The following is a 12,689-nucleotide window of genomic DNA, read 5'->3' on the forward strand; positions in this document are numbered from 1 at the left end:
GAGAAAGGCTGCAAACTTCCCAATTCACTTTATGAGCCTAGAACAACCATATCTCAAAGAGAGATAAAGAATGTGCATGAAGGGAAAAAAAAAAAGTGATAAAAAATACTGCTAATTCACCTGAGCTTTGTTGTAAAAATAACTTTTAAAAAAGATTTCGCAAACTAAACCCAGTAACATCAGCTCCCTACTTCACACAATACAAAAACAGTAACTCAAAACAGATCGTAGAACTATATATAAAACTTAAAATTATGAAGCTTCTAGGAGAAAATAAGAGAAAATCTCTACAACCACAAGGTGGACAGAAGTGTTTAGATAGATAGAACATATAAGACATCAGTCATAAAAGCACAAAAAAATGATAAACTGGACTTCAGAATTAGACAACTTTGCTTCCAAAGACATTTTTAAAAGTTAAAAGTAAGTCGCATACTAAGAGAGAATATTCCAAAAACATGTATCATATAAAGGACTTGGTAGCCAGAATATACATAAACACCACAACTCAATTACAAGAAAAGAACACAATTTTAAAAAATATGCCAAAACTCTAAACACACACTTCATAAAGAAGATGTACAAATAGCTGAGAAGCATCAGAAAGATGGAAAACATCATTACTCATCAGGAAAATGCTAATTAAAACCATAATGAGCTATCACTATACATAGATTAGAATGGCTAAAATTCCAAAAATAATCATACCAAGTAGAGGCAAGGGTGTGGAGCAACTGGAACTCTCTAAGATTTCTGGCAGGAACAGAAAATAGTACATCCACTTTAAAAAACAGCTTGGCAGTTTTGGGGATTTTGTTGTTGTTGTTCTTGTTTGGGTTTTTTGTTTCTGTTTTTAATCAAACATTCACCTATCCAGCCATGGACAGGAGAAGGGAGAAAGGCAAACACATCTCCTATGATCCAGTCATTCTATTCCTAGGTATTCACTCAAGAAAAATAAAAATATGAGTCCCTTCAAAGATTTGTACATCGATATTCATAACAGATTATTTTTAGTAGCCAAGTGCAACAACCCAAATGTCCACCAATAAGTAAGTAGAGAGACAAACCGTAATATGACTATAAATGGAATACGACTCATACATAAGAAGGAGGGAAGGGTGGCTTTAACTATAGAAACCTATCATTCATCTTAAAAATAATTAAAGAAGAGGATTATGATCATCAGTTAATGCAGAAAAATATCCTTCTAAAATTCAATATCCATTCAGACATTAAAAATAAAGCAAACAAGGAAAGAAAAAGATACTGTCTCAAACTGATAAATAGGATCTTCAAACAAAAACCTATGGCAAAGAGAATACTTAATGCTGAGAAGTCAGAAATGTTTCCTTTCAAGTCAGAAACTAGCCAAGGCTGTCCAACCACTGTTCTATTTAACATTGAACTAGAGGACAGACAACTCAATAAGAAATAAAATGTACAACACTGGAAAGGGAAGAATAACTGTAAGTCACAGGCAATGACATTGTGAACCTAGAAAATAAAAAATACAGATTATTCTATGGAAAAATTATTAGAACAAATTAAAACAATCAGAAACTTGGCGGATCAATTTCTTTTAAAATTGTGTCCCAATATATCACTAAACAATTTTTTTAAAAAAATGTTTTTGATGGTAGGAGGGGCAGAGGGGGAGAGATAATCTTTTTTTTTTTTTTTAAGATTATTTATTTATTTGACAGACAGAGATCACAAATAGGCAGAGAGGCAGGCAGAGAGAGAGAGAGGAAGGGAAACAGGCTCCCTGCTGACGCAGGGCTCAAGCCCAGGAACCTGGGATCATGACCTGAGGTGAAGGCAGAGGCTTTAACCCCCTGAGCTACCCAGGTGCCCCTTGGATAGAGAGAATCTTAAGCGGGCCCCACACCCAGGGCAGAACCTAACATGGAGCTCCGTCTCCCAACCCTGAGATCAACCCTGAGCTGAAAACAAGAGTCAAACGCTTAACCGGCTGACCCACGCGGGCGTCCCAGCAATTAAAAAAATTTTTAAAGGTAACTGCTGGTTTGCAAACTCAGGAGCTTCCCCAGTGAAATCTGAAATTGACCCCAGAACGCAGAGGGCAAGGAGACACAGAAGGAAGAGGCAGGCCACTCCAGATCAGTGGGTGACAGTTTTAACAGTCAAGGGAACTTACTTATGAGGCTTGTCTTGGGCAGCTGCAAGATGAGTAGATCTCTGCACCTACCTGCTGGAATCTTGAAAGTGTATCTAGAGGCCTTAACAAGGTTCAGTCATGTACACAGTCCAGACCGTCTCAAAACCACATTGCTCTCTCAAGGCTACATCCTTGAAACAGCTCCTAGTGTTAGAATGGAGGGCAGAGTGCATATTCCAAGGACAGGGGAGAGGTGCCTAGGTCCACTAGCGGGGTCAACCGCTCATCATGTCCTCTCAGTGACTTCTTCCAACAGAAATATGTTCTTGCCTACTAGAAGAAGAAGGAAGAGAAAGGAGGAGGGGAGAAGGAAGAGGAAGACAAGGAGAAAAAGAGGAAGAAAGAACAAGAGGGTAGTCAGGAGAGGTAGGTATGAAAAACCTTGTAAGATTTTCATGCATAAAATTCAGACTTTTTCCTGAGGGCAATATCTTAGGACTGTGAAGAGTTTTATTCAGGGGCAACAACCACCAGATCTGTGTTGTGGGAAATTCACTCTGGCTAGGTCGACGAGAGCAAGCAAGGCCACAGACTCCAAGTTTGTGAACTACAAATACACTCTTCAAACAGCTTACAGGTAGCTACCACCAGAACAAAAACCAATTCAAACCAACAAATTTAACAGATGATATTTCCATGAACAAAAATCAAATTCTGCCTTTTGATGAGAAAATGAATTTATACAAATATGAAACCTGATAGCAGGCTTGTGAAATAAAGATTTGAAGGGTCTAGTGAGTGATGAATTTATTAGGAGCCTGCAGTGGGTCACAGCTATGCGAAAATCCATGAGGAAATCATAAATTGAAAAAATAAATAAATAAGTAAATAAATAAAAGAAAATCTTGTGGCCTGATTACATGCTCGATTATTTTGTCCTGTTCTGAACACCGTAGCTGTGTTAAGAGGTGACGTTGGATATTAGCACCAGGACGGCTGAGAGTAGAGAGGCAGACGGCCATCAATTTTGATTCTCGTCCCATTGAGAGGCAAAATCTATGTCCCTTCTCCTTTCCTCTGAGCAGGCTCTGAGACTTCTTTGATCATCAAATAGAACACAGCTGACTCTCTAACAGTTTTTAGACCCAGACTTGAACGCAGCACTCGGTGCACTGAGCTGCCGTGTAAAGTGTCTGCCTTGCCCTGTGGCTGCCATTACTGTTAGGAAGCCCAAGCTAGCCCAAAAGAATGGCCTTCTGGAGAGAAGCCCAGACACTCTCAAGCCCTTCCAGGCCCCAGCCATTCAAATCATCCCAGGCCAGAACCAGACGTTATGAGTGATGAATCCATTTTGGACAGTCGGCCCAAACCAAGCCAACTCCACTTACAAAATGATTGCAACCACTTGAGATATTTCAGCAAGAACCAACTGCCTGAGATATAATAAAACATAATCATCATTTTATATATTATTCTATCATATGTAAGTACTACTATAATAAAAAGTGGTTTCCCTCATTACGTTTGGTACACAGTAAAGACCTGAAATGTGAGGCTCCTCTCTCACCAGCCGTTCCCCGCGACGGGAGGAATGACTAAAGGAGCAACAAAAATGTAGCCTGGAGAAGGAAATACTTCAGAAAAGTATAATAATCACCCAAACAAAGATTTGAAACCCTGGCGAGTGAGCTGGAGAACTGGCTTTATTCTCCAAAGGACAGAGCTAAGACCAAGACCAGATATTACAGGGAAGGGGCACACGACAAGGTTGCTAGAAAGAAGAACGTCCCAATAATCAGTGTGGAATAAAACAGAATAAAAACAGAATCATTGTGATGTCAGAAACGATTTCTCTGGACAAGTTCCAAGGGGCACATGGGATGTCTGGTCAGGCAGGGTGTTAGAAAGGAGCCTAAAATAAAAGACTAGAAGTATGGCCAGGTTGCTGTGATCCTACTGTGTGTCTCAGAAAGATAACAACTGACCTTGCAGGCTTGTGTCTGAACTAAAAGCAGCCAAGCTGTGCTCAATTTCTGCTCTGAAACTACTGACTCAGGAGGCAATCAAATTCAAGGCCTTGGGTGCCTGCGTGGCTCAGTGGGTTAAACCGCTGCCTTCGGCTCAGGTCATGATCTCAGGGTCCTAGGATCGAGTCCCGCATCGAGCTCTCTGCTCAGCAGGGAGCCTGCTTCCTCCTCTCTCTCTCTGCCTGCCTCTCTACCTGCTTGTGATCTCTGTCTGTCAAATAAATAAATAAAATCTTAAAAAAAAAAAAAAATTCAAGGCCTGGACTCCAATTTACACTATGTTTCGACAAAACGAATTTCTTGGGAATTATACATGTATTGCATTTGTGAGATGTTCGTGGCACAAATGCTGCTAGAAACCTCTTCCGGCATTTAAAAAAACAACTTTGCAGAAAGGCTTTGAGACTGGCAGAGATGATGTCTGTGACCACTGCTGCCTCCTACATTTGATAACTTCTTCCCTGCATTTGATGATCCAGAAACTCCGCCTGTAATTTTACAGTATTTTTTATGCCACTCTATAAGATAAAGTCTTATCATTGTTTCACAAATGAAGAAACTGAGGCAGAGAGCTTAAGTCAATTGCCCAAACACACAGATAATAAATCCTAAACTCTTACCCAGCGGGGCAGGTGCTAGGTAGATTGAAGTATCCTTTCTTCTGTGTGTTTGTTTGTTTGTTTTTCACTGGATTTGTTTTAACTGAGAAGTTCTTTGGAAGCTCCAACCACACCTGTTTCTTTGTTTCCAGGAATGCCCTTGCTTGATTTTCAAATGGGATGTCAATTTGTTGTGTCAGAGAAACCAGAAAAGAAAACCCATTGAGGATAAGGTAGCTCTCTTTATGCAGAGATGCCGTTATTTGGGGGTTCGTGGGTAGAATTTAAGAGAAAAATGCTCACCACCTTCCCAAGTCTTTTTCCCCCAAAATATAGGTTACTTCACAAATCAGACAAATACTATATAGCACAGTGCCACCTCAGTGAAAACTAGAAAATAAATTGTGTTAACCCAAGAAGAACAAAGAATGATTAATCACTATTGTTCCTCTCCATTAAAAAAATAAAAATAACAAGAGTGAAAACTTTAAAAAGAACCTTCCCTAGAAATCAGATAAATAAAATACACTGTTGCTCCCTGATATGAGGAAGTGGAGATACAACATGGGGGCTTTGGGGGTAGGAAAAGAAAAAATGAAAGAAGATGGGATCGGGAGAGACAAACCATAAAAGACTCAAACAAAAAACAGACTAAGGGTTGCTGCGGGGGAGGAGGGTTGGGAGAGGGTGGTGGGGATATGCACATTGGGGAGGGTATGTGCTATGGTGAGTGCTGTGAAACGTGTAAACCTGGCGATTCACAGACCTGTACCCCTGGGGATAAAAATACATTATATGTTTATTTTAAAAATTTAAAAATTAATTTTAAAAAATTACACTGTTGCTATTTTCAAGAGTCAGCCTAACAAATAAGGCAGCCTCTGCAAATCTGTTCAGAAAAATATGAAAGTTCATTCACTTGGGGCCCCAATGTAGGCTTATCATCAGCATACTGATATTAAAAAGTACTAAGAGAGCAATAAATTGGAATGCTTCATGTATTTATTTACACACCGTCTCTGGATCTTTCTTGATTTGGGGGGGCACGGGAGTAGGGGAAAGGTTGGTGGATGGATAAATAGCTATTTGTGGGGGTATCTTCTGGAGGGGCTTGGACCAAATGACCCTTCAAGGTGGTTCGGTGTCTTTCGAGTCCACGAGCTGTGTTCATATCCAATCCCAGATCAGACGAGCTTCACTAACCACAGAAGTTTGGGACAAAAGCCAGTTGCAACCCACACATCCCTGTGGTCCTCCTGCCTTCTGGCAAACTCCAGGACCAGATTGGAAAATCTGTGCCGGGTTTGGAGGCCAAGTTTGGTATGATCTGGGGATGATTTATATGGCTTTGGTTGGAGTCCACATGATATGTGCTACTTTGGCCAAGTTTAGCTCTGGGGTTTCTGACTCATTTGAAATAAAATGTATCAGGTAGAGACAGATGGGCTCCCCAACAGGGATCAGAAGGGTCTCCTCCAAATCCTGTGGGACACGAAGACAACCAAATTTCCCACCTCCCTACTCAAAAGTCCAAAACAACATGCAATATAGGTGGTGTCAGGGTGAAGGAGTTGGATGTACAAGTGTTTCCTAAGATTTGCCAAAAATAAAAATAAATTGCTTTTAATTTCTGAAGGGAGAAAGGCTGGATTGATTTTACAGACTCTCCTCTAAACAGCAATTTACATGCTGAAACTGTAAAGCTGAAGGTAAAATATCCCTTCCCGGTGATTTGAAATCCGTTGATTAATTTCAAGTTGATGACCTTGTTCCCCTACAACAATAGAACTTTAATTCATCTCACTCAGGCTGCCTCTAACTAGTTTTCAACAATCACAAAACCAGCAAATAGTAGCTGTTTGGTGAATAGAATCCCTATTAATAAATACAAATTAAATGAAGCATATCAAAAGAACCCGATCCCAATACCAGACTAAACAGGATTTTCTCTGAATTTAAGAGCAAAATATGTCCCCATAGGAAGAATCTCAGATACTCTAAGTGAACTGTGTCCAATAAAAACAAAATGCAAGCCACAAATTCAAACCACTAAGTCATTTTTAAATTTTAAAGTAGCCACAATAAAACATAAGAACAAGTGAAATTAATTTTTAGACTTTTTTATTTAACACGACCTATCAAAAATATTATTACCTTGACATGCAATCAGTATAAAAGGACAGATGAGGTGTTTTTTGTTTTTGTTTTTGTTTTTAAAGATTTTATTTATTCATTTGACAGACAGAGATCACAAGTAAGCAGAGAGGCAGGCAGAGAGAGAGGAAGGGAAGCAGGCTCCCTGCTGAGCAGAGAGCCCCATGCGGGACTTGATCCCAGGACCCTGAGATCATGACCTGAGCCAAAGGCAGCGGCTTAACCCACTGAGCCACCCAGGCGCCCCGAGGTTGTTTTTTTTTTAATGTTCTTTTTCCATCTAAGTCTTTGAATTCCGGTGTGTATTTTACACTTAACAGCATCTCAGTTTGGACTTTCCACATTTCAAGAGCTCAATTGGCTTATGTGACTAGGGGTTCCAGTAATGGATAGTGCAGCTGGAAGGTAACCGCCACACTACATATCTTTCAGTAAGCAAATGTTATAGCTAGTTCTGACACCGGCTCAGGAAGATGAAGCCTGGCTTTGATCTCACAGAAATGGCAACATGTGGAAGTAGTATTGTAGCAGGCTCTCAGGACTCTGGGGAAAACCTGCTCAAGCTTTCACCACCACTTGCCTCAGTTTCCCCATCTATAAAATCTAGCTAGCTCATGTGTTTTAGCAGGTGAAATTAGTGAATACAAGCTGATACTTGGAATTACATCTATGGTGTCATACTAATCATAGAATGAAGAGGCTGATCAGAAATACCGTAAGGCAAGGACTGACTGTTCCTCATGCATCACTGTTAGTCCCAGGACCTTGCACAGCTCTGGGACACAGAAGGTGGTCAACGCACATTTTCCTTTAAGAGTGGTGGACACTGTGATGTGTGCCCAGATCCAACTTGCAGAAATAAAAGGAATTTTACCCAGGCTGCTGGGAGTGCTGACAGCAAACAGCCCTCAACTATCATCTCCCTTTGGGGATTGCCTCAACTAAAGACCGAAGGCTTGCTAAAATCAAGCACCTTTCCAATGTTGTTTGTATTACAGGGCAGGCTCCCTCCTCCTCAGGAAAGACAGCACTAAAAGGCTGCTTTCACTCCAGAGCCCCTCTTCCTTATGTATGTATCCTGGAGTGTGCATGTGGATCTTTCCCATTCCCTTCCTCCTTCCCTCCCCTCTCTTTCAGAGGGTGTTGACCCCAAGAACACCACCTAATAAACATCCTACCTGCCAATACACAACCCATGGCACCCAACTGGTGATAATAAGAAATAAGAGCTGTCTGTTAAAAAAAGAGTTAAGACAATGAATAAATAATATTTACCAGTGTTTTCCTAACAATTTCTATTAACCAGGTCAATATAAGTGTTGCCTGTACATGGCACACCAGGGACCATGACTTTGAGTCTTCGCGCCAGCAGCTTATTTTTTCCAAGGCACACAACCACGACGTGACAGAAGAAATGAGCATAGCTGCGAGCACTGAGAATCTTTCAAGAAAGTCTCTTTCTTCTTGAGGTTATCCAAGACCCACGCGCTACAACCAGACACATGCATGCCGGAGTGAGCCCAAACCACAGAGTTCTCTTGCATCTCGGACTTTCAAATTCTTAAATTTGCCCTTTACTTAAAAAAGTCAATGATTTCACCAAGAAAGTTTGATTAGTTTCTTTTACTTTCTGTAATGAAGTGCCATCCTTTTTACACTTGAAAGGATCTTTGTAATAATGCAACATTGATCTTTTGAATACAGATGAGCTAACCTAGATAATAGGATTTAGAATGAGAAAGACCAGACTTGTTCCGATATTTAAGGCTCCAGTGCCATCAAGAGGAATTGTGGCGTAAGACATGTTTCTGGAGACCTTGTCTGATGCCACATTAATAAATGTAGGATCATGTTTCCTCCTGCACGTTGTTTTTATTTTGCTCAGTATCTTGAGAGAAGTCAGTATGTTCTGTCCCTGGATGTCAATCACCCAGTGCAAAAAAAAAGAAGGGGGAGAGCCGTGGAGATTTAGCTCTGAGATCTGTTCTTCTCAAGTCTGCTGCTTTAAGCCACAAAGGTCGAGAACTGGGATTCAAACCTGATACTAGAGAGCAGTTCTGAAAAACTTTAGGAAAAAAATGGGAAGTCACTGATTCAAAAAATTATTTTGCACCAGGCTCCACTGAAGAACTGAAGAGGGGAGGTGGGACCGTTTCCCTTTGGAAAATGAAGTAGAGTCTCTAGGAAGTCGATTGCTATTTTTTCCTTTGAAAAAAAAGAAGGGAAAGAGCCTTTCTGGGGGGGTCTCATCCTCCAGGAGAGACTGAGGAAAGATATCCTTACGTAGAGCCTTCCACACAAGGGGTGACTTGTTCTCAGTTACAGCCTATGCCAGTGTGTCCTGTGTATGGAGGGATGTGAGAGTTAATGTCACAACAGAATGAAAAAGAACTATCATGAAAGACCCAAACCAATGACAAGTACAAAAGAATCCTACAAAAAGATGCTATTATTCTCTCTACTTCTGGCATGTTGGAAATTATTCATTTAAAAAAAAAAAATTAAGTCCAAATCTAGTGTGGGGAGCTATCAGTAAGTCACAAACAAAATCAAGTGCTAAGTCTGTGACACTAATTATAAAGTATTTAGAGATGAGAGAGCTCAGTGTGGGCTAAATTGATCAAAGAAGCCCTTGGGCCTTGGATAATGTAAGAGCTGATAATTACTGATCTCTTACTATACACCAGGTGGTATGAGAAGCACTCCACATGGGCTATCTCATTTAATCCTCAACAGGACTGTATAAGGGAGTTATAGTGGCTCTGCTGAGGCCCAAGGTTAAATAACTTCCCCCCAAGAGTTTACAATTACCAGAAATCAATTTATCAGACCCTAGAGCCTGAACTCTTCAACACCTACATCCTATCAAACTTGGCAAAGTGCAAGGAAGATTAGAAGGGTACAGGACCAAAAAGGAAGACCAAGGCATCCTAAAGTCCCAGAGGGAAAGACAAATCAAAAGAAAACAGATAGAGAGGGGCGCCTGGGTGGCTCAATGGGTTAAGCCGCTGCCTTCGGCTCAGGTCGTGATCTCAGGGTCCTGGGATCGAGCCCCGCATCGGGCTCCCTGCTCTGCAGGAAGCCTGCTTCCCTCTCTCTCTCTCTCTGCCTGCCTCTCCGTCTACTTGTGGTTTCTCTCTGTCAAATAAATAAATAAAATCTTTAAAAAAAAAAGAAAGAAAGAAAACAGATAGAGATATGGGTGGGCGTTGTGTGCGGGCACAAGCAATACAGAATCAAGTTTGGGCACAGAAAGGACGCCAGACTTTGGAGTCACAAACAAGGAGGGCACCGAGGGTGCTCAGTCAGTTAGTTTAGCCTCCGACTCTTGATTTCTGCTCCGGTCATGATCTCAGGGCCGTGAGATGGAGACCCTCATTAGGACTCCACGCTGGGCATGAAGTCTGCTTAACATTCTATCTCTCCCTCTCCCTCTGTTGCGCACCCCACCCCACCCTCGCCCTTGTACGCATGTGTTCCCTCTTTCTCCGAAACAAATAGGTGAAAGATAAGGCCGCGGGAACTGGGATAGCAGATAGGAGACCACTTACCTGAATGTCTTATAAGACAGAGACTTGGTTAGCAGTGAGATGATAAGAGCACCATTCTAGATGCAAAAGATGAATTCCCCCCAGAACAACAGCAGGGGTGATCATTGCCCTTGAGACCCCCTCCCGGGAATACAACTGGCCCCAGAGTCTGGCTTTGGGCTCCCCCTACTTAGGAACTCCACTATAATGGCATTGTAGCCTCCAATACGTGTACGCTGACATTCAGGTCCCATGAAACAGTAAAAGAACAGGGAAGAAAAGAAAGGGAGGGGACACCTGGGTGGCTCAGTGGGTTGGGGCCTCTGCCTTTGGCTCGGGTCGTGGTCCCGGGGTCCTGGGATCAAGCCCCGAATCAGGCTCTCTGCTCGGCGGGGGGCCTGCTTCCTCCTCTCTCTCTGCCTGCTTCTCTGCCTACTTGTGATCTCTGTCTGTCAAATAAATAAATAAATACATAATCTTTTTTTAAAGGGGGGGGGGAGCAAAGGAGCGAGAGTTTTAAATTCCTAGATCCGAACAGTTTGAGAAACCCTACAGGCAATAGCATCTTTTGAGGGATTTATAATGCACATTAGCACAAAACTCCCTTTAAACAAGCAACCATTTTCCTAACTTACTTGGCCACTGACCCTCCGAGGGCACACTCGGGGAATGAGCAGTTGAGAGAAACGCAGAGGCACAGAACCACACCCGTACATACTTCTCGAGAGAGGTAAAAGTATTTAAAGTGGGGATGGCCTGAGAAAAAAAGGCACGCTGAGGAGCAAAGCTCAACCAGAAATTATGGCCAGGAAGAGTCAAAGAATCACTTTGAAAAAATTAGCACTAGATTTCAAAGGAACTAGCAGAACATGGGGAGTTCCTGCCCTGAGGATCCTAATGTAAGCAGCGGAGACCAAAGGTGCTGGGTCTAAGAGCTCAAAATCCAAACTGAGAGGAGATGTTGGGGAGGACAGGGTGGGGCTGGGGGATGGGGTGTGTGATGGCAGTGTATATGGTGGAAACCAGGGCTTTGAAAACAGACATTCCAAGCCAGTGTCAGCACTGCCCTCCAGCCCTACGCACCTTGTGTTTGGTGCTCAATCTCTCTCCCCCCACTCTCTCGTCAAGGGAAACCAAGGCTTAAAGAAGGAATGTGACTGGCCCAGCAGCTAAAAAGCATCACAGCCAGGATTCAAAACCAGAGGTAACTGCTTCCAGAACCTTTGGGGCTCGATCATGGTATTGAACCTCCCTAAGACATCTTCATCAGCAGCCCCTTTAGGGCAAGACACGCTGTCACTCACCCAGTCTCCTCCATCCCCCTGGTTCCTCAGGGTCTCCCTTTTCCTCTTAGTCAGCAGAGAGCATCCCCTTTGCCTCTTTTCCCACAGGAAATCTCTCACTGGAATGTAAAGTTACAAAAGATCTGTGATACTGTTTTTATAGACTCCCCAAACTCCACCTTCAGCCAATGTATTTTTATTCCAGACACTTGCTGCTGACTTGATTTCAAGGGAACAGGTACACCCAATCCAGTTATAACATCAGACACCGTCCAGGTAACGGAACCAACACTACCCCTTAGAGACATCTTCTGTGGCTTCTATTCTTGCAGCATATTTTTATTTACCACCTTTGTTCAGGCTGCAATTACCCAAGGCCCGCATCTGCCAATATCACACTGCTCACCTCCTCCATAACCTACAGGGGATGTTCTACTCGAAAACTCACCAGTGCTAAGGGCTTGTGTTTTTTTGTTTTGTTTGTTTTGTTTTGTTTTTTCATCTCCTCTTTTCCCAAATTTGACCCCAGGAGGCCTGGGGTAAGCAGTCCTTGCTCCCCAAGGGGTAAAGAGCAGATCTCCGTTGGAGGCCACAGCAGCCCAGCTCAGTTACTATAAGCCCTCCGGCAGCACCTCACAGGTGAGTGTGCGTAGAAAACCCGCCAGAGCCTCGGCTTTGACTTGTAAACAGAGGCTTTGAAAGAGCAAAGTTGTGAGTTTGTCTCCACTAAAGCAAACTTCCTCTGCTGTTTGCTTTGGGCGTTTTGCCGATGTGTCTGCAGAGCAAGAATGGATTTCCTGTCTGTTCCTCCAATCCTCCTGGAGCCCCACGGAGCTCAGCCGCCACCTCCAGGCTCCAGAAGAGGCATCTAGCCGTATCTGAGTCTGAGGGCCCCTCCAAAGGGTTCCCTCCCTCCCCTTCCACCTTAACCCTTTCTTCCCCTGGCTGGGTTGGGTAGTGAATCTACAACTTAA

General features: G+C 42.7%; 1 long non-coding RNA gene across 1 annotated transcript; it reads left to right on the top strand.

Annotated features, from left to right (window-relative positions):
- Positions 1–11,557: 11,557 nt before the first annotated feature.
- LOC101688210 lies at positions 11,558–12,348 on the top strand. Its single transcript, XR_198365.3, has 3 exons — positions 11,558–11,636; positions 11,921–11,991; positions 12,245–12,348. It is a non-coding gene; the product is annotated as an uncharacterized LOC101688210 (long non-coding RNA).
- Positions 12,349–12,689: the final 341 nt, after the last annotated feature.

The sequence above is a fragment of the Mustela putorius genome, unplaced genomic scaffold (assembly GCF_011764305.1).
Source record: "Mustela putorius furo isolate JIRA1106 unplaced genomic scaffold, ASM1176430v1.1 tig00000145_pilon_pilon_pilon, whole genome shotgun sequence".
NCBI lineage: Eukaryota > Metazoa > Chordata > Mammalia > Carnivora > Mustelidae > Mustela > Mustela putorius.